At 43.2% G+C, this 24,733-nt stretch overlaps 1 long non-coding RNA gene across 1 annotated transcript in view; it reads right to left on the bottom strand.

The window, feature by feature from the left end:
- LOC141116367 (uncharacterized) overlaps positions 1-20,038 on the bottom strand; it is a 29,616-nt gene extending 9,578 nt beyond the window's left edge. Inside the window, exon 1 of the long non-coding RNA XR_012237029.1 lies at positions 19,732-20,038. This is a non-coding gene — a long non-coding RNA (uncharacterized lncRNA). The remainder of the gene's footprint in view (positions 1-19,731) is intronic.
- Positions 20,039-24,733: the final 4,695 nt, after the last annotated feature.

Genomic DNA, 24,733 nt, shown 5'->3' with positions numbered 1-24,733 from the left:
GTAATGGCAAGTACAGTAGGTTAAAGGAATTTGTGATAAAGAGGTCGTGAAGGGCGGTGAGTTTTTTGCAGACAGAACGTGCATTCCACAGGGCACAGGAAAAGGGGGGGCTGGTTTTGGAAAGAGGAATAGAGACCAAGTTCTGTGGGTTATGGCTCCTGCCAGAGGGTGTAGGGGGATGGGAGCATTGGGCAAAGACAGATGATGGTGGCCCAGGGTTTGGGGATATGTCACCAGAGATTAGGAGAAGCAGGAGGGTGAGGGAGGTAATGTGGCACTGTGATTTATGTAAAGGGGCATGTCTCAGAGTACTGGAGGTGTTATCAGTGTATGGATGTAGAATGAGCAAGAGTTGGTAGGAGCAGTAGTAGGGAGAGGACAGAAGGCAGGGTGATATGTATAAGCAGGCGGGTGGAGAGGGGGGGTGAAAGTAAGAGAGTTTGAGGAGAGAGGAGAGGAGTGTCAGAAGCAGTGGTAGAGAGTGCATGTTACAGAGCGGAAGGAGAGCCTATTAGAGAGACAGGGTCACCTGCAGTCTGTTAGCTGATTTCCAGTGCAGATTGCTGTATATGTTTGCTTCATGCAATCGCTGAAGTGCAGAGATTGAAGTGTATATCACTTGTAGAAAGAATCACTTCGAGATAGAAGCCATTGCAATGTGCACCCCGAGCAATGTGCTCACCCCTTAAGGATGCTCAAATATATACTGTTATAAGGGTGGGGTTGAAGTTCGTTAATCATGAGTGACTATAAGAATGCCTAACAATCAAAGTGGACTTTTTGCTTCAAAAGTCAGAATAGCAAGAGGCCAAGATAAGATCAACACATAAAACTTAGGTAAGACAGTCCAGAGCAACAAATAACAACGTCATGGTTGTGCACACGGGGCAACAGATAGAGAAGGCCACATACCAAAGACACACACATACAGACAGCAGGCAGATCCCAATTTCAGTTAACGGTGGAAGATGTGGTTGAGCTGACACATACCTGTAAAGAGACAGAGAAGGAATGATCAGGTGAAGCAGAACTTGAAGCAGAGATTGAAGTGCATATCACTTGTAGAAAGAATCACTTAGAGAAAGAAGCCATTGCAATGTGCACCCCGAGCAATGTATAACACGCACCCCAAGTTTAGGAGGGCATTTTAAGGAAAAAAGTAGGAGGAAAGTAGGAAGGAAAAAAACTTACATTTAAATGCCCATCAATGCAGCCTTATCAGTGTCCATCTGCAGCCTTGTCCATCATTGCAGAGTGATCAGTGTCCATTTGCAGCCTTGCCCAGTGCCGTTTGCAACCTTGCTCATTGTCATATGAAGCCTTACCCAGTTCAGCCTTGCCCATTGTCATATGCAGCCTTGCCCAGTGCAGCCTTGCCCATTGTCAAATAATCCATCATAGGAGCTGGGCTGGACTGCGAGCGGAGTCGAGCACTTGGCTCGGTCTTTTTCGGCAGCACTCGCTCCTCCTCCTCTCAGAGACAGCAGGGAGGTGGGACGGCGTGACTGCGAGTGGAGCCGAGCACTCGGCTCGTTCTTTTTAGGCGGCGCTTGTTTTTTTCCGTCAGCACTTGGTCTTTTTTGGCAGCGCTCGCTCTTTTTTGGCACACAGACAGTGGGGATCGGTGTATAACACGCACCCACGATTTTCCCCTCATTTTAAGGGGAAAAAAGTGCGTGTTATATGCCGATAAATACGGTATATAAATAAATATATATATATATATATATCGGCTCTTCTCAACCTTTAACTCTCTGCTTCGTCCCCCACCCCTTCTACCCACTAACTCACTCACTGCCCAAGATATTGTCAATCACTTCAAAGACAAGATCGATGCAATTCGTGAGGACACATCCACTGTGCGTACGTCTTCCCCACCCAACATACCTTGCCTAGCAGCACATTCAACACTCTCCTCTTTTGAATTGGCTACTACTGAAGAGGTTACAAAACTTTTCTCGGATGCCCACCTAACCAATTGTCCCATGGATCCTGTTCCCTCACAACTACTCCGGTCACCCTCTTCTTCTATCCTATGCTCCCTCACCCACATCTTCAATCTCTCCCTCTCTAGTGTCATCTTCTTCTCCCCTCTAAAACATGCACAGATCACTCCCATTCTTAAAAAGCCCTCACTGGACCCTACCGACCTGAAAAACTTAAAGGGGTTGTAAAGGTAAATTTTTTTTTTAAATAACAAACATGTTATACTTACCTTCACTGTGCAGCTCGTTCTGCACAGAGTGGCCCCGAACCTGGTCTTCTGGGGTCCCTCGGTGGCTGTTTCGGCTCCTCCCCACAAGGACTCACCACCTTAATGCGAGCTCCCTCGCATGGTGGTTAGTTCTTGCGGGCACGCTCCCGCACACTGTATCACTCAGCCCCACCCCGGCGTGCCGCGTCATTGGATGTGATTGACAGCAGCGCGAGCCAATGGCTGCGCTGCTTTCAATCCCTCCACTGTAGCCAAACAACGGCCAGGCTGAGCGGCAAAATCGATGTCGGGAGCGAGCAGGGGACTTTCGAGGGGTCAGGTAAGTAAAACAAGGGGGCTCGGGGCGGCGGTATTGTCGGAAGTTTTTTCACCTTAATGCATAGAATGCATTAAGGTGAAAAAACTTTTACCTTTACAACCCCTTTAAGACCCATTTCATTGCTCCCATTCACCTCTAAACTTCTAGAATGCTTAGTCTACAACCGCCTTAGCTCCTACCTCAGTGAAAATAACCTTCTTGACCCCTTACAGTCTGGCTTTCGCTAGCAGCACTCCACAGAAACTGCCTTACTAAAACTCACTAATGATTTACTAACTGCTAAAACCAACAGCCAGTACTCCATACTCCTACTACTTGACCTCTCTGCAGCCTTTGATACTGTTGACCACCTGCTCCTTCTCAATAAACTACATTCCCTTGGCCTCCGAGATTCTGCTCTATCTTGGTTCTCTGCCTATTTATCACAGCGCTCCTTCAGTGTCACCTAGAACTCTGTCTCCTCCTCTCCATTGCCCATTTCTGTGGGGGTCCCCCAAGGCTCTGTTCTTGGACCCCTTCTCTTCTCTATCTACACCTCCTCCCTCGGTCACTTTATAACCACCCACGGCTTCCAATACCACTTATACACTGATGACACCCAAATCTATCTGTCTACTCCTCACCTCACTCCTTCAGTCTCCTCTCGCATTACTAACTTACTAACTGACATATCAGCATGGATGTCGCACCACTTCCTTCAACTAAATCTCTCTAAAACTGAGATATTAATATTCCCCCAACCCCCTCCATCAAAATCAACAATGCAACCATCAGTCCCTCCCCTCACGCCAGGGTACTCGGTGTAATCCTAGACTCTGACTTGTCATCTCAGCCGCAAGTCCAATCATTGTCAAAAGTTTGTAGAATTCACCTCCGTAACATCTCTAAAATTTGCCCTTTTTTAACAAATGAAACCACCAAACTCCTCATTCACTCCCTTGTTATCTCTCGCCTTGACTATTGCAACTCCCTTCTCATTGGCCTGCCTCTCCATAGGCTCCTACCCTCTTCAGTCTATCATGAATGCTGCTGCCAGACTTATCCACCTTACCAACCGCTCAGTGTCTGCCAACCCTCTCCTCCAATCCCTACACTGGCTCCCAGTCACCCAGCAAATTAAATTCAAAATACTAACCACAACATACAAAGCCATTCACAACTCTGACCTGAGCTACATCACTAATCTTGTCTCTAAATATCACCCACATCGACCTCTCCACTCTTCTGAAGACCTCCTGCATTTAAGCTCTCTCATCTCCTCCTCCCATGCTCGTCTCCAGGATTTCTCCAGAGCCTCTCCCATCCTCTGGAACTCGCTACCTCCATCTATACGGCTATCCCCTACTCTTGCTACCTTCAGGCGATCCCTGAAAACTCATCTCTTCAGGAAAGCCTATCACGTCTCCAACTAATCTCCTACCACTTCCACCAGCTCATTCCCCACAGTTACAACCTTTTGTACCACCTGCCCCACCCTATTAGATTGTAAGCTCTTCTGAGCAGGGCCCTCTTAATCCTCTTGTATTTTATTGTATTATAACTGTATTGTCTCCCTTTTATATTGTAAAGCACTGCGTAAACTGTTGGCGCTATATAAATCCTGTATAATAATAATATATATAGATATATGTATGTATGTATGTATGTATGTGTATGTATATGTATATATGTGTGTGTGTATATATATATATATATATATATATATATATATATATATATATATATATATATATAGTGGGAATCTAAAGTTTGGGCACCCCATGTAAAAATGTGTATAAATGTGCATAACGAAGCCAAGGGAAGATAGAATAATCTCCAAATGGCATCAAATCACAGATTAGACATTCTTATAATATGTCAAAAAAGTTAGATTTTATTTCCATCATTTACACTTTCAAAATTACAGAAAACAAAAAATGGCGTCTGCAAAAGTTTAGGCACCCTGCAGAATTTATAGCATGCACTGCCCCCTTTGCAAGGCTGAGACCTGCCAGTGTCATGGATTGTTCTCAGTCATCATCTGGGAAGACCAGGTGATGTCAATCTCAAAGGTTTTAAATGGCCAGACTCATCTGACCTTGCCCCAACAATCAGCACCATGGGTTCTTCTAAGCAGTTGTCTAGAAAACTGAAAATAGTTGACGCTCACAAAGCTAGAGAAGGCTATAAGAAGATAGCAAAGCGTTTTCAGATGTCAATATCCTGTAATATGACTGTAATTAAGAAATGGCAGTCATCAGGAACAGTGGAAGTTAAAGCAAAATCTGGAAGACCAAGAAAAATATCAGACAGAACAGCTCGCAGGATTGTGTGAAAAGCAATTCAAAACCCACATTTGACTGCACGATCCCTCCAGAAAGATCTGGCAGACACTGGAGTTGTGGTACACTATTCCACTATAAAGAGATACTTGTACAAATATGGTCTTCATGGAAGAGTCATCAGAAGAAAACCTCTTCTACATCCTCACCACAAAAATCAGCGTTTGAACTTTACAAATGAACATATAGACAAGCCTGAGGCATTTTGGAAACAAGTTCTGTGGACTGATGAAGTTAAAATAGAACTATTTGGCCGGAATGAGCAATGGTACGTTTGGAGAAGAAAGGGCACAGAATTTAATGAAAAGAACCTCTGTCCAACTGTTAAGCATGGGGGTGGATCAATTATGCTTTGGGGTTGTATTGCAGCCAGTGGCACATGGAACATTTCACGAGTAGAAGGAAAAATGGATTCAATAAAATTTCAGCAAATTTTGGATGGTAACTTGATGCCATCTGTAAAAAAGCTGAAGTTAAAGAGAGGATGGCTTCTACAAATGGATAATGATCCTAAACACACCTCAAAATCCACAGGGGATTGCATCAAGAGGCGTAAACTGAAGGTTTTGCCATTGCCTTCACAATCTCCTGACCTCAACATTATTGAAAATCTATGGATAGACCTTAAAAAAGCAGTGCTTGACAGACAGCCCAGAAATCTCAAAGAACTGGAAGACTTTTGTAAGGAAGAATGGGCAAAGATACCTCAAACAAGAATTGAAAGACTCTTGGCTGGCTACAAAAAGCGTTTACAAGCTGTGATACTTGCCAAAGGGGGCAGTACAAGATATTAACTCTGCAGGGTGCCCAAACTTTTGCAGACGCCATTTTTTTGTTTTCTGTAATTTTGAAAGTGTAAATGATGGAAATATAGTCTAACTTTTTTTGACATATTATAAGAATGTCTAATCTGTAATTTGATGCCATTTGGAGATTTTTCCGTCTTCCCTTGGCTTCGTTATGCACATTAATACACATTTTTACCTGGGGTGCCCAAACTTTAGATCCCCACTGTATATGTGTATATATATATATATGTATATTACATCTATATGTATGATCTATATTTTAAAGGGAATTTTTATTATTTCTCCAACTATGAACTCTGCCCAAACAGACAATTTGTACATCACTTCACTACAATGTTTTAAGATTACTATTCCTGGACTCAAATATCTGTGTGTTAAGTGTATCTTTTGTTTCATTCACATAGGGGAGAAAAGACTCAGACAAGCTGAACCTAGTGACCCCCGAACACAACACCCAAATTGGGAAATCAGCCCAAGCCCCACAGAGGATGTTATTTCGAGATACATTTTTTATCATCTATTTTAGGTGATCTGGTTGTGGAAGGGCAACAAACAAGCACCAGCGCCACCCCCGAGGATGTGTATGAAGTAGAGTTGGAGGAAGTAGGCGACATGGGCACCCCACCACGTGAGTGTCTGACACACCAGCTTATGGTAAGGTAATCTATGTATGGCTGCATATTTCTAAATACATCTTTTTTTCCTTTAATTTTAGTTCATGTGGAACCTTTTAGCACAGACAGTGCACAATGCCTAATTGGACAGATAATGGCCTGGAATGGGGATATTGATGTCATGCGCACTACGTTAGACCGAATGCGTAATCGGCTGGATAGTATGCAGCAGGAAATAAAGAACATGATAGATGTTTTGGGGAGAATCTAAATTCCCTTTTTCACAAAAAAATTGATCATGTTCTTCATTTCCTTGTTTACTGACCCCATTCTCGGCCTTTTATTTTAGGTTTTAAATTGTATGCCTGTTTCTAAAAATTATTTTTAAAAAAATCTAAAACAAAAAATTGAGGCCTGTTTGTTTAAAAAAAAAAAAAATAACAAAATATATAGAGGCCTGTTACAAAAAAAAAAAAAAATAATTATATATATATATATATATATATATATATATATATATATATATATATATATATATATATATATATATATATATATATATATATATATATATGCCTGTTTGTTAATATATATATATAGAGGCCTGTTTGTTAAAAAAAAATTATATAGAAAATAAAAAAATATATACAGAAAAAATATATATAGAGGCCTGATATTTTAATTTAAAAAAATTATAGATTCTGTGGCATTGCAATGGCCCCCTACCCGTAAACTTTGGGGGGCCAAGCCAGTACGGCCAGTATCCAGGCCCATCAGAGGATTGTCGATAAGTCCGGCCTCAGGCCCAAGTGATACCATATAATTGGTTAAATGTTTGTTTAAATAATTGTGCAGGATGCAGCACACTAGAACAATGTGATTGAGTTTGTATTCCACCATGTGGATAGCTGTCTTAAACAGGCGGAACCGGCTGGCCAGAATCCCAAAAGCATTCTCCACAACTCTTCTCGCTCTGGCCAGCCGGAAGTTAAAAACCCTCCTCTCCGGGGTGAGGGTTCTTTGGGGGAATGGCCTCATGAGGTTCTTTCTCAGACCGAAGGCTTCATCTGCTATGAAGACAAAGGGGAGTCCTTCCATGTTATCAGCATCAGGTGGCAATCCCAGGCCACCACTCTGGAGATGCTGGTAGAACTCCGTCTGGGCAAATACTCCTCCATCCGACATCCGGCCATTGTGCCGACACCACCGCCATTAAGACAATACTATGGAACCCCTTATAATTAAAATAGTATGACCCCGAATGGGGTGGTGGCACGATGTGGATGTGCTTCCCATCTATAGCCCCTCCACAGTTGGGAAAATCCCATGGGTGGCAAAATGGGATGCCACAGTCTGCCATTCCTGTGGGAAACTGGGGAGTCAAACAAGAAAAAACAAAAATCAGTTATTTTGAACATAACATTGCAAGCACATTACACTAAAACATTGCCCAGCATCAGTATAACATTAATTTAAATATTATTTAAAGACTAAAATATAAAGGCCCACTTATCAGATTGCTCACCCTCTCTGACGGCACATTGTTAAATTTTAGGGGGGAATAAAAATCAAGTTTAAGGACACACAGGGGTTGCTTTACTAAAGGCTACAAGACTGTGCACTTTGAAAACTGCAGTTGTTGCACTCTGCAAGTGCAGTTGCTCCAGAGCTTAGTAAATGAGGTAAGGCTTCATGTTGCAAAGAGTACCCAATCATGTGCAAGGGAAATTAATAAAACAACTTTTTTGCTTGCACACGATTGGATGATAGAAATCAGCAGATCTTCTGTTCATTTACTAAGCCCTGGAGCAAATGTCCTTGCAAAGTGCAACATATATTTGCTTTTAGAAAATCAACCCCACAGAACATTTTAAAAAATGTTAGGGGGGGGAGAGAAATCTAAATCAAGTTAATGACACACAGACTATTTGGATGAATTTTAGGGGGGGATTTTAAATCAAGTTAATGACACACAGACTATTTGGATGAATTTTAGGGGGGAGGAGATTCTAAATCAAGTTAATGACACACAGACTATTTGGATAAATTTTAGGGGGGGAGGGGATTCTAAATCAAGTTAATGACACACAGACTATTTGGATGAATTTTAGGGGGGATTCTAAATCAAGTTAATGACACACAGACTATTTGGATGAATTTTAGGGGGGATTCTAAATCAAGTTAATGACACACAGACTATTTGGATGAATTTTAGGGGGGAGGGAATTCTAAATCAAGTTAATGACACAGACTATTTGAGTGGATTTTTTGGGGGATTCTAAATCAAGTTAATGACACACAGACTATTTGGATGAATTTTAGGGAGGATTCTAAATCAAGTTAATGACACAGACTATTTGAGTGGATTTTTTGGGGGATTCTAAATCAAGTTAATGACACAGACTATTTGGGTGAATTTTAGGGAGGGGATTGTAAATCAAGTTAATGACACACACACTATTTGGATGAATTTTAGGGGGGGAGGGGATTCTAAATCAAGTTAATGACACACAGACTATTTTTTAGGGTTAAAGAACTACAATGCAGCTGACAAAATAGATTAAGTGAGTAGACTAGATGGATATGGGTCCAGCATTGCATGCTGGGGAGGTTAGTGAAGGCAAATATGCATGAAGGACAAAAAAGAGCATTAAAAGATTAAAGCATGCATGAGGACAAAGGGGACATTCACAGAATATTACAATCATGGTAATTAGGGAATGAGGAAAGAAATACAATATTTTATCAAACATTGAATACAATAAAATTTGATATTAAAGGATAAAAATCTTACCTTCATATACTCCTTCTGCAGGACCTGGATGATGGCAGAACAGGTCTCTGGGATAATGATCCCCAGAGCCTGGGGGGAGATGCCTGTCGAGAACTTGATGTCCTGCAGGCTTCTCCCCGTGGCCAAGTACCGCAGGGTGGCAACTAGCCTCTGCTCCGGAGTGATGGCTTGCCTCATGCAGGTATCCTGCCTGCTGATATAGGGGGTCAGCAAAGCCAACAAACGGTGAAATAGGGGGTCCGTCATCCGGAAAAAGTTCCTGAAATCATTAGGATTATTCTCACGGATCTCACGAAGCAAAGGCATGTGAGAGAACTGGTCACGCTGGAGCAACCAATTCTAGGTCCATGAACTCCTCCTCGCCCTGTTCATGGACTGGGATTGGGCTGAAGGATGAACTACTGCACCAAGCACATACAATGCACGAGCTCTACGACGAGTACGTACACGCAACATGGCTTCAAAACGGTCGGCTGGTCAGAATGCACTTAACAGAATGCACTGAAGAACAGCAAGGCCTATGAAGAGCAAGCTGAAAATCAGCAACGAGCGGAAAATAAGACACTGAATAACGCAATGCGAACTGACCACACGCACTGAAAAGCAGATACAAACCTCACAAGCACAAACTGAACAACTGTTAATACAAACTGAAAAATAAGAGTCTCACAATCGCGAATCGTCTCTTACCAAACTTCTTCTAACATGAGAAAAACAGGAGCCCAAAGGGTGTCGTACGGGCTATTGAACTTCCATTTTATAGTCTTGCTGAACCGGTGATATCCCATCCCCCACACCATTACACCCCCACCACCAGCCTGAACCAGTGATATCCCATCCCCCACACCATTACACCCCTAATACCAGTCTGAACCAGTGATACCCCATCCCCCACACCATTACACCCCCACCACCAGCCTGAACTGGTGATACCCCATCCCCCACACCATTACACACCCACCACCAGCCTAAACTGGTGATACCCCATCCCCCACACCATTACACCCCCAATACCAGCCTGAACCAGTGATATCCCATCCCCCACACCATTACACCCCCACCACCAGCCTAAACTGGTGATACCCCATCCCCCACACCATTACACCCCCAATACCAGCCTGAACCAATGATATCCCAACCCCCACACCATTACACCCCCACCACCAGCCTGAACCGGTCATATCCCATCCCCCACACCATTTTACCCCAATACCAGCCTGAACCAGTGATATCCCATCCCCCACACCATCACACCCCTACCACCAGCTTTAAAAAGTGATATCCCATCCCCCACACCATTACGCCCCCACCACCAGCTTTAACCAGTGATATCCCATCCCCCACACCATTACACCACCACCACCAGCCTGAATCGGTGATATCCCATCCCCCACACCAATACACCCCCACCACCAGCCTGAACCGGTGATATCCCATCCCCCACACCATTACACCCCCACCACCAGCCTGAACCGGTGATATTCCATCCCCCACACCATTACACCCCCACCATAGAGGCTTGTCTATCACCGCCGTCTAAGCTGGCAATTATCACTGTAAAATATATTAGTGTTAGGGTTACAGTATTTATTTTTTTGGCATACATAATGTATATACATAGTTCTAGGTACCATACCGATTATCTTTTTCTTTCCCTTTCTTATTTTTTTTGTTTTACAGAATTTTACTATTTCAATATTGGGGATTCTTTGTGTGATTTATTCATACATGACCCCTACAATGTATTACCTTAAAAATCTTCATATTATGTAAGTATCTATTTCTATGGAATATATTTTGCAAAATTATACCTGTTATGCATAAAACTTTAATTTATTAGTTTGTGTAATGTGTGGCTGCGACCCCATGGGAGGATTGTTGCTTTTTGCCCCCCCCGGTGGTCACCGGACTTGGGCTCCATCCTGCTAGATCCCATTGAAATGACCATTTCATTGTTTATATTGCTTTATGTACTGGATAGTATGATATATATATATAACATACTATCCAGTACATAAAGCAAAAGCCGTGGAACACCCTTTAAAAGTGGAAGAAATCAAAAGTGCTAATTTTAAAGATAATATGCAAGTTATTGTCATAAAAAGTGTTTGGGGACCCGGGTCCTGCCCCAGGGGACATGTATCATGTAATAAAAAAGTTTTAAAAATGGAAGTTTTTTCGGGAGCAGTGATTTTAATAATGCTTAAAGTGAAACAATAAAAGTGTAATATCCCTTTAAATTTCGTACCTGGGGGGTGTCTATAGTATGCCTGTAAAGGGGCGCATGCTTCCCGTGTTTAGAACAGTCTGACAGCAAAATGACATTTCGAAGGAAAAAACCCATTTAAAACTACTCGCGGCTATTGCATTGCCGACAATACACATAGAAGTTCATTGATAAAAACGGCATGGGAATTCCCCACAGGGGAACCCCAAACCAAAAAAAAAAAAAAGAAAAACGGCGTGGGGTCCCTCCAAAAATCCATACCAGACCCTTATCCGAGCATGCAACCTGGCAGGAAAAGAGGGGGGACGAGAGTGCGCCCCCCCTCCTGAACCGTACCAGGCCACATGCCCTCAACATTGGGAGGGTGCTTTGGGGTAGCCCCCCAAAACACCTTGTCCCCATGTTGATGAGGACAAGGGCCTCATCCCCACAACCCTGGCCGGTGGTTGTGGGGGTCTGCGGGCGGGGGGCTTATCGGAATCTGGAAGCCCCCTTTAACAAGGGGACCCCCAGATCCCGGCCCCCCCCTGTGTGAAATGGTAAGGGGGTACAAAAGTACCCCTACTATTTCACTAAAAAACTGTCAAAAATGTTAAAAATGACAAGAGACAGTTTTTGACAATTCCTTTATTTAAATACTTCTTCTTTCTTCTATCTTCCTTCATCTTCTGGTTCTTCTGGTTCTTCTGGCTCTTCTGGTTCTTCCTCCGGCGTTCTCGTCCAGCATCTCCTCCGCGGCGTCTCCTATCTTCTTCTCCTCGGGCCGCTCCGCACCCATGGCATGGGGGGAGGCTCCCGCTCTTCTCTTCCTCTTCTTCTCTTCTCCTCTTCTTCCCTCTTCTTCTCCTCCTCCTCCTCTTCTTCTCCTCCTCTTCTTCTTCTCCTCCTCCGGGCCGCTCCGCACCCATGCTGGCATCATGGAGGGAGGCTCCCGCTGTGTGACGACGCTCCTCGTCTGACAGTTCATAAATAATGGGGGGCGGGGCCACCCGGTGACCCCGCCCCCCTCTGACGCACGATGACTTGACGGGACTTCCCTGTGACGTCACGGGGAATGCCACAGGGAAGTCCCGTCATGTCCCGTGCATCAGAGGGGGGCGGGGTCACCGGGTGGCCCCACCCCCGTTATTTAAGAACTGTCAGACGAGGAGTGCCGTCACACAGCGGGAGCCTCCCTCCATGATGCCAGCATGGATGCGGAGCGGCCCGGAGAAGAAAAAGAAGAAGAGAAGAAGAGAAGAAAAGAAGAAGAGAAGAAGATGAAGAAGATGAAGAGAAGAGCGGGAGCCTCCCCCCATGCCATGGGTGCGGAGCGGCCCGAGGAGAAGAAGATAGAAGACGCCGCGGAGGAGATGCTGGACGAGAACGCCGGAGGAAGAACCAGAAGAGCCAGAAGAACCAGAAGAACCAGAAGATGAAGGAAGATAGAAGAAAGAAGAAGTATTTAAATAAAGGAATTGTCAAACTGTCTGTCATTAACATTTTTGACAGTTTTTTAGTGAAATGGTAGGGGTACTTTTGTACCCCCTTACCATTTCACACAGGGGGGGGCCGGGATCTGGGGGTCCCCTTGTTAAAGGGGGCTTCCAGATTCCGATAAGCCCCCCGCCCGCAGACCCCCACAACCACTGGCCAGGGTTGTGGGGATGAGGCCCTTGTCCTCATCAACATGGGGACAAGGTGTTTTGGGGGGCTACCCCAAAGCACCCTCCCAATGTTGAGGGCATGTGGCCTGGTACGGTTCAGGAGGGGGGGGGCCGCACTCTCGTCCCCCCCTCTTTTCCTGCGGCCTGCCAGGTTGCGTGCTCGGATAAGGGTCTGGTATGGATTTTTGGGGGAACCCCACGTCATTTTTTTTTTTAAATTTTGGCCGGGGTTCCCCTTAATATCCATACCAGACCTGAAGGGCCTGGTATGGAATTTAGGGAGACTCCCACGTCTTTTTTTTTTTTTAATTTTGGTTCGGGGTTCCCCTTTGGGGAATTCCCATGCCGTTTTTATCAATGAACTTCTATGTGTATTGTCGGCAATGCAATAGCCGCGGGTATTTTCCTTTCAAAATGTCATTTTGCTGTCAGACTGTTCTAAACACAGGAAACATGCGCCCCTTTACAGGCATACTATAGACACCCCCCAGGTACGAAATTTAAAGGGATATTACACTTTTATTGTTTGACTTTAAGCATTATTAAAATCACTGCTCCTGAAAAAACGGCCGTTTTTAAAACTTTTTTTTGCATTGATCCATGTCCCCTGGGGCAGGACCCAGGTCCCCAAACACTTTTTATGACAATAACTTGCAGGAGAATAAGAGAGCTTGGTTAGGGTCAATTGACTTCCAGTTGGCTTGTGTTCCAGTGTTAACCACTTGCCGACCGCCTCACGTCTATATACGTGAGCAGAATTGCACGGGCAGGCAAAATCACATACCCATACGTGATTGCCTTCCCGCGGGCGGGGGGGGTCCAATCGGACCCCCCCAGTGCCAGCGGCAGTCGGCATTTATCTGGGAGCATTGAGAGGTGAGGGGGAGGCCATCCGATCGTGGCCCCCCCCTCGCGATTGCTCCCAGCCAATGAGAGACATCCCCTGCCCTGTGTATAGTACACACAGGCAGAGGATGTGATGTCATCTGTCCTCGGCTCGGCAGTTTCCGTTCCGGCGCCGAGGAGAGAAGACATGTGAGTAAGTGTAACACACACACACACACACAAGAACATGCCAGGCACACATTACACCCCCAATCACCCCCCATCACAAACTGACACCAAGCAGGTTTTTTTTGTTTTTTCCCCTGATTACTGCATGGTGTCAGTTTGTGACAGTTAGAAGTGGTAGGGCAGTGAGTGTTAGCCCCCTTTAGGTCTAGGGTACCCCCCTAATAAAGTTTTAACCCCTTGATCACCCCCCGTCAGTGTCGCTAAGCGATCATTCTGATCGCTGTATTAGTGTCACTGGTTCCGCTAGTTAGGGACGTAAATATTTAGGTTTGCCGTCAGCGTTTTATAGCGACAGGGACCCCCATATACTACCTAATAAATGTTTTAACCCCTTGATTGCCCCCTAGTCAACCCTTTCACCACTGATCACCGTATAACCATTACGGGTGACGCTGGTTAGTTCGTTTATTTTTTATATAGTGTCAGGGCACCCGCCGTTTATTACTGAATAAAGGTTTAGCCCCCTGATCGCCCGGCGGTGATATGCGTCGCCCCAGGCAGCGTCAGATTAGCACCAGTACCGCTAACACCCACGCACGCAGCATACACCTCCCTTAGTGGTATAGTATCTGTACGGATCAATATCTGATCAGATCTATACTAGCGTCCCCAGCAGTTTAGGGTTCCCAAAAATGCAGTGTTAGCGGGATCAGCCCAGATACCTGCTAGCACCTGCGTTTTGCCGCCCAGCCCACCCAAGTGCAGTATCGATCGATCACTATCACTTACAAAACACTAAACGGATAACTGCAGCGTTCACAGAGTCAGGCCTGATCCCTGCGATCGCTAACAGTTTTTTTTGGTAGCGTTTTGGTGAACTGGCAAGCACCAGCGGCCTAGTACACCCCGGTCGTAGTCAAACCAGCACTGCAGTAACACTTGGTGACGTGGCGAGTCCCATAAGTGCAGTTCAAGCTGGTGAGGTGACAAGCACAAGTAGTGTCCCGCTGCCACCAAGAAGAAGACAAAACACAGGCCCGTCGTGCCCATAGTGCCCTTCCTGCTGCATTCGCCAATCCTAATTGGGAACCCACCACTTCTGCAGCGCCCGTACTTCCCCCATTCACATCCCCAACCAAATGCAGTCGGCTGCATGAGAGGCATTTTCTTTATGTCCTCCCGAGTACCCCTACCCAACGAACCCCCCCAAAAAAGATGTTGTGTCTGCAGCAAGCGCGGATATAGGCGTGACACCCGCTATTATTGTCCCTCCTGTCCTGACAATCCTGGTCTTTGCATTGGTGAATGTTTTGAACGCTACCATTCACTAGTTGAGTATTAGCGTAGGGTACAGCATTGCACAGACTAGGCACACTTTCACAGGGTCTCCCAAGATGCCATCGCATTTTGAGAGACCAGAACCTGGAACCGGTTACAGTTATAAAAGTTAGTTACAAAAAAAAAAAGTGTAAAAAAAAAAAAAAAAATAGTTGTCGTTTCATTGTTCTCTCTCTCTCTCTATTCTCTCTCTATTGTTCTGCTCTTTTTTACTGTATTCTATTCTGCAATGTTTTATTGTTATTATGTTTTATCATGTTTGCTTTTCAGGTATGCAATTTTTTATACTTTATCGTTTACTGTGTTTTATTGTTAACCATTTTTTTGTCCTCAGGTACGCCATTCACGACTTTGAGTGGTTATACCAGAATGATGCCTGCAGGTTTAGGTATCATCTTGGTATCATTCTTTTCAGCCAGCGGTCGGCTTTCATGTAAAAGCAATCCTAGTGGCTAATTAGCTTCTAGACTGCTTTTACAAGCAGTGGGAGGGAACGCCCCCCCCACGTCTTCCATGTTTTTTTCTGGCTCTCCTGTCTCAACAGGGAACCTGAAAATGCAGCCGGTGATTCAGCCAGCTGACCATAGAGCTGATCAGAGACCAGAGTGGCTCCAAACATCTCTATGGCCTAAGAAACCGGAAGCTACGAGCATTTTATGACTTAGATTTCGCCTGATGTAAACAGCGCCATTGGGAAATTGGGAAAGTATTTTATCACACGGATCTTGGTGTGGTCAGATGCTTTGAGGGCAGAGGAGAGATCTAGGGTCTAATAGACACCAATTTTTTCAAAAAAAGAGTACCTGTCACTACCTATTGCTATCATAGGGGATATTTACATTCCCTGGGATAACAAAAATGATTTAAAAAAAAAAAAAAAAAAAAAAAAAGCACCCCTGTCCCCCCTGCTCTCGCGCTAAGGCGAACGCAAGCGTCGGTCTGGCGTCAAATGTAAACAGCAATTGCACCATGCATGTGAGGTATCACCGTGAAGGTCAGATCGAGGGAAGTAATTTTAGCAGTAGACCTCCTCTGTAAATCTAAAGTGGTAACCTGTAAAGGCTTTAAAATGTATTAATTTTGTCGCCACTGCACATTTGTGCGCAATTTTAAAGCATGTCATGTTTGGTATCCATGTACTCGGCCTAAGATCATCTTTTTTATTTCATCAAACATTTGGGCAATATAGTGTGTTTTAGAGCATTAAAATTTAAAAAAGTGTGTTTTTTCCCCAAAAAATGCATTTGAAAAATCGCTGCGCAAATACTGTGTGAAAAAAAAAAAGGAAACACCCACCATTTTAATCTGTAGGACATTTGCTTTAAAAAAAAATATAATGTTTGGGGGTTCAAAGTAATTTTCTTGCAAAAAAAAAAAATTTTTTCATGTAAACAAATAGTGTCAGAAGGGGCTTTGTCTTCAAGTGGTTAGAAGACTGGGTGATGTGTGACATAAGCTTCTAAATGTTGTGCATAAAATGCCAGGACAGTTCAAACCACCCCCCAAATGACCCCATTTTGGAAAGTAGACACCCCAAGCTATTTGCTGAGAGGCATGTCGAGTCCATGGAATATTTTATATTGTGACACAAGTTGCGGGAAATAGACAATTTTTTTTTTTTTTGCACAAAGTTGTCACTAAATGATATATTGCTCAAACATGCCATGGGAATATGTGAAATTACACCCCAAAATACATTCTGTTGCTTCTCCTGAGTACGGGGATACCACATGTGTGAGACTTTTTGGGAGCCTAGCCGGGCATGGGACCCCGAAAACCAATCACCGCCTTCAGGCTTTCTAAGGGCGTAAATTTTTGATTTCACTCTTCACTGCCTATCACAGTTTCGGAGGCCATGGAATGCCCAGATGGCACAAACCACCCCAAATGACACCATTTTGGAAAGTAGACACCCCAAGCTATTTGCTGAGAGGTATAGTGAGTATTTTGCAGACCTCACTTTTTGTCACAAAGTTTTGAAAAAAAAAAAATTTCTGGTCTTTCTTCATTTTCAAAAACAAATGAGAGCTGCAAAATACTCACCATGCCTCTCAGCTAATAGCTTGGGGTGTCTACTTTCCAAAATGGGGTCATTTGGGTGGGTTTTGTGCCATCTGGGCATTTTATGGCCTTCAAAACTGTGATAGGTAGTGAGGAGTGAAATCAAAAATTTATGCCCTTAGAAATCCTGAAGGCGGTGCTTGGTTTTCGGGGCCCCATACGCAGCTAGGCTCCCAAAAAGTCCCACACATGTGGTATCCCCATACTCAGGAGAAGCAGCTGAATGTATTTTGGGGTGCAATTCCACATATGCCCATGGCCTGTGTGAGCAATATATCATTCAGTGACAACTTTTTGTAAATTTTTTTTTTTTTGTCATTATTCAATCACTTGGGAAAAAAAAAAAATATTCAATGGGCTCAACATGCCTCTCAGCAATTTCCTTGGGGTGTCTACTTTCCAAAATGGGGTCATTTGGGGGGGGTTGTACTGCCCTGCCATTTTAGCACCTCAAGAAATGACATAGGCAGTCATAAACTAAAAGCTGTGCAAATTCCAGAAAATGTACCCTAGTTTGTAGACGCTATAACTTTTGCGCAAACCAATAAATATACGCTTGACATTTTTTTTTTACCAAAGACATGTGGCAGAATACATTTTGGCCTAAATGTATGACTAAAATTGAGTTTATTGGATTTTTTTTATAACAAAAAGTAGAAAATATCATTTTTTTTCAAAATTTTCGGTCTTTTTCCGTTTATAGCGCAAAAAATAAAAATGGCAGACGTGATCAAATACCATCAAAAGAAAGCTCTATTTGTGGGAAGAAAAGGACGCAAATTTCGTTTGGGTACAGCATTGCATGACCGCGCAATTAGCAGTTAAAGCAACGCAGTGCCAAATTGTAAAAAGTGCTCTGGTCAGGAAGGGGGTAAATCCTTCCGGGGCTGAAGTGGTTAAACCCGAACACCTTTGAATTACACAGGTTCTGAGGCTAATTGAATGCAGATGAGGCACCAAGTGAGTTTAATTACCACCTTAATCAGCCACAGAACCTGTGTAATTAATATGAGTTCAGGTTTAAAGGGATGAGTTGGCAACCATAATCACAGGACTGTATCCTCTATTTGAAATCAAGTGGGACGTTGTGTCACTGCTTGAGCACAGAGCCCATGTTCCCCTAAAAGGTACTGAAGCGTTCCTCTACAATTGTAAGACCTTTAAACCTCCGTAGCCCCCTGCAACTTCCACTAATCTACACAGCAGTCCCTTTTGCACCTTGGCATCCCCATCTGCCATCCATTCTCTGCAGCACCACCTCTGTACCCGCAGTCTCCACTACATCCACAATCTGAACCTGGGCTACACCCAATACAAGGGCAAGACCTTCTAGAACCCAAGGAAAATGAAGCCAAAATGTGCAGTGTTGATCCAGGCGAAGCTTTATATTTGCACCTAGAGTGGCCGGGACGGCACAGGGAACATAATTGGCCACCACGGTCCACCAGGCCTAGTCTTGACTTTTTCCGGTCCATGGAAAACCGAATAGAAAAGGGAAAAAGATGTGACACGGTTCCACCAGTGTTGTTTAGCTATTAGGAGCTTTGGGAAGCCAGGTTTTCATTAACCTTATTGGAACCAATTTTGGTTTCATCTGTAAACTAGTTATAACTCATAAAAAGTACAAATTGTATTCTTTTGTAAAGTCACTAGAATAAGGTCTGTGGTACAGATTCTGGTTCTGTCTATTTTTGTGACAGATCACTGTGCTGGTTCTGTTCCCCCAATGCCTATTGTCATGAATATTCAGTCAGAATAAGTTGTGCCTTTTTAAGGACAGGTTTCCCGCACAATAATTATCATTGAGTAATTTTCAACGAAGATATTTTTAAGATACAAAATCAATCTATATGACACAGTCTATGCTTGTGAAACTTATTCACGGAGACGTGTGGTCATACGAAATAGAAATTTATTGGTAAACAAACACAAATAATCACATGAAATTAAGATACCAATTGCATTACATGAACGTCTTGAAAATCAATAAAAACACTTGCAAAAATGGGCGTAGCGTCCCTTTGACCTAATACCACCATGATAACTTCTCAGTAGAATCAATAACCTTGTGAACTTGACAATCTGTATTTTGTAGAACGTCTGTATTTCACACGTACAACTGTTACTATACTGCAGGTAAGTAAGTGGTTAAATTGTGAAATAAATTAGACGTTTGTTTTGTCAATAAAACGTGGCAACTATGCAAAAAGAAAAATATAATGAAAAATTTGAATCTTTAGAGTAAAATCTACAAAGCGGTTATTGATTCGGGAGAACGATTATCAACTGTAGAATATTCAATACATCAATATTTGAGAGAACATATCAATATTTGAGAGAACATACCAGATAAAATCAACATGACATAATTACCCATTCCAGGATGGCTACAGTTCCTATTGGCTGGTTACCAGAGTTAAGATGGCTGCCGTAGTTTCAGAATGGATACTCTTAAAGAGGATTTACTTCTTGTGACCTCCGAGTTCTAAGTATTAGGTGTTGAGGAATCTTCATGAATGTAAAGAGATGTATTCATGCATGGTGCATGAGTGTCAGTCTGGGAGTGTGTGTGTGTCTCCCAGTGTCCCCCCTCAGGGTGGATCCCTGAGCTCTCCCCCTGAGCTCCCTCTCCCTCCTGTCCTCTTACTTGCCTCTAAATACCATTTCAGATAATAAGACCATAAAAAATATAATGGCTCTGCCCAAAAGGACGTGGCCACTTCCCATTGGGTTAGGAGACCTAATTATTAACGTCCTCTGGAAATTTAGTGAGTTCAAATAATACCACCTTCAACCACCAGGTGTCTCACATGTGTTTTGAGTCCATCCTTTTAAGTTAATACATTCTATTTTCATAATGTGTATAATGGTAAGGATAGTATATACCTTTAAATATTCTGATAATTGGTCTAATGTAAAATACACTCAGTATAATTTTGATTAGTCACCATTACATAACTTGGTTATATCTGTATCTCTATACAGACTGGTCTATCTAGGAAATACACACATTGTTATATATATATTAATCAATACTACACAAAAATGATTATCTATATGGATACCTGTATAACTTCTGGTATCTCCACTGCATATTTGTTTATCTAAGCATAGGGTACAATCTTATATAATTATAATTATATGTTTTTCCTAATACTAATTAGTTTCTTAAAACACTTCTACTTATAAAATCACACTTCCATATACATTTTCTTCATAGCAAAGTTGTTGGGTCCGCAGATGCCAACATTATAATGTCTCTGTGACCTACAATGTCATAGATAGTTTGAAATGACTTATAAAAACCTTATAGATACTTTTAAAATATTTTTGACTGGCACAATATTCAACTCTCTCTAACGTGTTGAGATGGACCTTGAACATTCCCACTGGGTGTTTAGAAATGACTTGTTTGTCTAAACCATCCTAATGCCGCGTACACACGGTCGGACTTTTCGTCTACAAAAGTCCGACAGCCTGTCCGACAGACTTCCGACGTACCTTCGGCGGACTTGCGGCAGACTTTCTTACGAACGGACTTGCCTACACACGACCACACAAAAGTCCGACGGATTCGTACGTGATGACGTACACCGGACTAAAATAAGGAAGTTCATAGCCAGTAGCCAATAGCTGCCCTAGCATGGGTTTTTGTCCGTCGGACTAGCACACAGACGAGCGGATTTCGGGGTCCGTCGTACTTACGACGTAAAGATTTGAAGCATGTTTCAAATCTAAAGTCCGTCGGATTTGAGGCTAAAAAAGTCCGTTGAAAGTCCGGAGAAGCCCACACACGATCGGATTACCAGCCAGCTTTAGTCCGTCAGCGTCCGTTGGACTTTTGTAGACGAAAAGTCCGACCGTGTGTACGCGGCATAAAAGTTCATACAAAGAGTTTTGTTAGCCAAGGTGTTAGCTATTTAAACAGTCCATCACTTGAACACAATAGGTTTATGCCAGGTGAGGTTATCTCTATGTAGCAGAATGGTCTGTATAACCTTGTATCCTGTGGCAGCTTTTGTTTATTCACAATACCATGTAAATATCTCCTTGTTTTGTGACAAGAGCAGTTTTTGTTCCAACAGTTTTCTTTATAATACATGCTTGCAAAAGTCTTCAATATTTGAAGTAGTAGAGAAAGACTTGGTCAAACATGAGAACGTCAATTTTGTCCTAAAGGTCTCCAAAAGGGCAACTGTTCAATTATTTAACATCACAGTTCATCTACTTTTTGAGGCCTAAGCATCTCTCATGTTTCTGCCAGTAGATATAAAATATATTTCTTCATGAATTCACAACACTATTATGACTAAATCTCAATCATGTAACTATGATAGACCACCCCCATCCCGTCCTGCAGATATACAAGCCTTCTCCGTCTCACTGATAGGGACTACAAGGATTACACCGGGACTACACCGTATGACGTCAGCCTAATGAGGATGTTTTTTACTCGGGATGTATGATTTTGGCAAATGGGCTCAATACATCTTTATATGAGCATCTTGCTGTACCCAAAGGTCTACCGCCTGCTCCTGTTCTTCATTCCACAAGATAAATAAAACCAGTACTTACTGGGAATTAATGAATTGTTCTGTCTGCTCTTCCAATAATGAATGCCGGAGATCCGGGACCTCAGCCTGTTCTGAACAATCGGTGATCTTTACCTGAACAAACTAATAGTCACAGTACATCTCATCCTCATTGAACTGTTTATCTGCGTTTGTCAACATCAATGTCACACCACACGCCGATGTTTGTCTTTAACCCGTAATGTGGCCTGTACATAACAGAATGCATCTAAAAACCCAAGAGAATACGGGGCATTACATTAACAAAAGGTTATAAGCCCTGTCACTTGGGGGTCCCAGAACCATGGCACCCGGACACTTGGGGGTCCCAGAACAATGACACCTGGAGACTTGAGGGTCCCAGAACAATGACACCCGGACAATTTGGGTCCCAGAACAATGACACCCGGACAATTTGGGTCCCAGAACAAATGACACCCGGACAATGACACATTCAGACACTTGGGGGTCCCAGTACAATGACACCCGGAATATTGGTATTGGATTATGGTCATTAATATTCTATAGATATATTGATGCAGAAAACAGAAACATTTAAAGCATACATGTCTAGTTTATTGAGACATCAGTCTTTGTACAAGGGTCTCCTCCATGGCGGTGGAATGAACGGTCGGTGTGCCTCAGCTGCTCTCGCAGAAGAAGGTGTTGCAGGCCACGGTCAAAGAGGCCACCAAGATGACAAACTCCTGAAAGTCCACCTCCCCATCTCTGTTCTCATCCAGCTCTTTCAGTATCCTGTCCACGGAGGTGGCGTCTTTTTGCTCCTAGAGAAGGAAGACTTAGATTTAATCAACCATCATTTTCCCATCTTTCCCCGGTTCCTGCCTACATTACACCGAGATTCCATTCTAGAAGAGTGTCCCATAGGAAAAAAAGTGTGTTTAGTTTGGAAATTTGAGGTTTTCGTGGTAAAAATTCTACATGTTTGTTTTTTTCATCTTTGTAGTTTGTGTATCAAGATTATGTGGTCCTCTTTAGAATTAGTCAACGCTATGCAACCCTCAATATATTTTTTAGATAATGATTTTTGAATGTCAGGTATCAGCAATATATATATCAGGTATTCCCCAATTACCGATCTGGCTGTTGATTTTGTGTGACTTGCTTTAGAAAGTACCGTATATACTTGAGTATAAGTCGTTCTGAGTCGAGGCCCTAATTGACCACAAAAAAAAAAAAAAAAAAAAAAATGGGAAAAACTTATTGACCCGAGTATAAGACGAGGGTGAGAAGTGCACAGCTACTGTAAGTGGAAAAGAGGGTCAACAATGCCCATTTGCAGCCTCACTGTTCCCATTTGCATGCCTCACTGTGTCCATTTGCAGCCATAGGTCCCCCAAACTTCAAACTCTGTAGTTAAGGGTTCCTAGATGCCCCCCTAGCTGCAGCCAAAATTTGGGGTCTCTGAACCCAATGGGTCCCGAAATGACATTGCTGCAGATGGACACAGTTGACTGAATTTGGGGGCCCCGTATCTTGGGGCCACTTAATGCTAGGAACTCCAAATCTGGTGTGCAAACCCAGTGGAACTAGCACCATAAAATATCCAAAGCTGGGGTTTCTAGCACCAAGTGGTCCCGAGATACAGGGCCCCTAATATTGGTTCAGAAAATGTCAAGCACTTTTCTGCAGCAGAGAATGACATTTTCCAAACCGGTTTTGGGGCCCCATATCTCAGGGCTAGGGATGAGCCGAACACCCCCCGGTTCGGTTCGCACCAGAACCCGCGAACGGACCGAAAGTTCGCACGAACGTTAGAACCCCATTGACGTCTATGGGACTCGAACGTTCGAAATCAAAAGTGCTCATTTTAAAGGCTAATTTGCATGGTATTGTCCTAAAAAGGGTTTGGGGACCCGGGTCCTACCCCAGGGGACATGTATCAATGCAAAAAAAACTTTTAAAAACGGCCGTTTTTTCGGGAGCAGTGATTTTAATGATGCTTAAAGTAAAAAAAAAAAAGTGAAATATTCCTTTAAATATCGTACCTGGGGGGTGTCTATAGTATGCCTGTAAAGTGACGCGTGTTTCCCATGTTTAGAACAGTCCCTGCACCAAATGTCATTTTTAAAGGAAAAAATCTCATTTAAAACTGCTTGCGGGTTTAATGTAATGTCGGGTCATGGCAATATGGATGAAAATCAGTGAGACAAACGGCATGGGTACCCCCCAGTCCATTACCAGGCCCTTTGGGTCTTGTATGGATATTAAGGGGAACCCCGCACCCAAATTAAAATAAGGAAAGGTGTGGGGCCACCAGGCCCTATATACTCTGAACAGCAGTATACAGGCGGTGCAAACAAGACAGGGACTGTAGGTTTGTTGTTAAGTAGAATCTGTTTGTAATTTTGAACATTTTTAACGTGTTTAGCTCCAGCCAAAAAATCTTTTCTAAGCTTTTTGGAAAACATAGGGAAGGGTTATCACCCCTGTGACATTTGTTTTGCTGTCTTTCCTCCTCTTCAGAAGATTTCACCTCACTTTTTTGTCCCAATGAAAAATGTTTTTTGAAAATTTGGGTTTTTTTGTGGAACAAGGATTGGAAAGCATCAGTGGAAAGGAGAAATTGTTTTCCCATATTAACTCTTACAGGAGAGAATTTCCCTTCCTAGGGGTAGATTTCATCTCACTTCCTGTTGTCTCCTTCCGTTTGCAAGTAGGAGTCGTTTGTAAGTTAGATGTTTGAAAGTAGGGTCCTGCCCTATATACTCAGCAGAAATTTGGGCCTTAGGTGTTGCTGTGGCCACAACACTGTAAGCCCTCACAGGGCCCTGCTGTGAAAT

This window comes from Aquarana catesbeiana, linkage group LG13, assembly GCF_042186555.1.
Source record: "Aquarana catesbeiana isolate 2022-GZ linkage group LG13, ASM4218655v1, whole genome shotgun sequence".
Lineage (NCBI taxonomy): Eukaryota > Metazoa > Chordata > Amphibia > Anura > Ranidae > Aquarana > Aquarana catesbeiana.
This window is presented reverse-complemented; position numbering and strand designations above follow the sequence as displayed.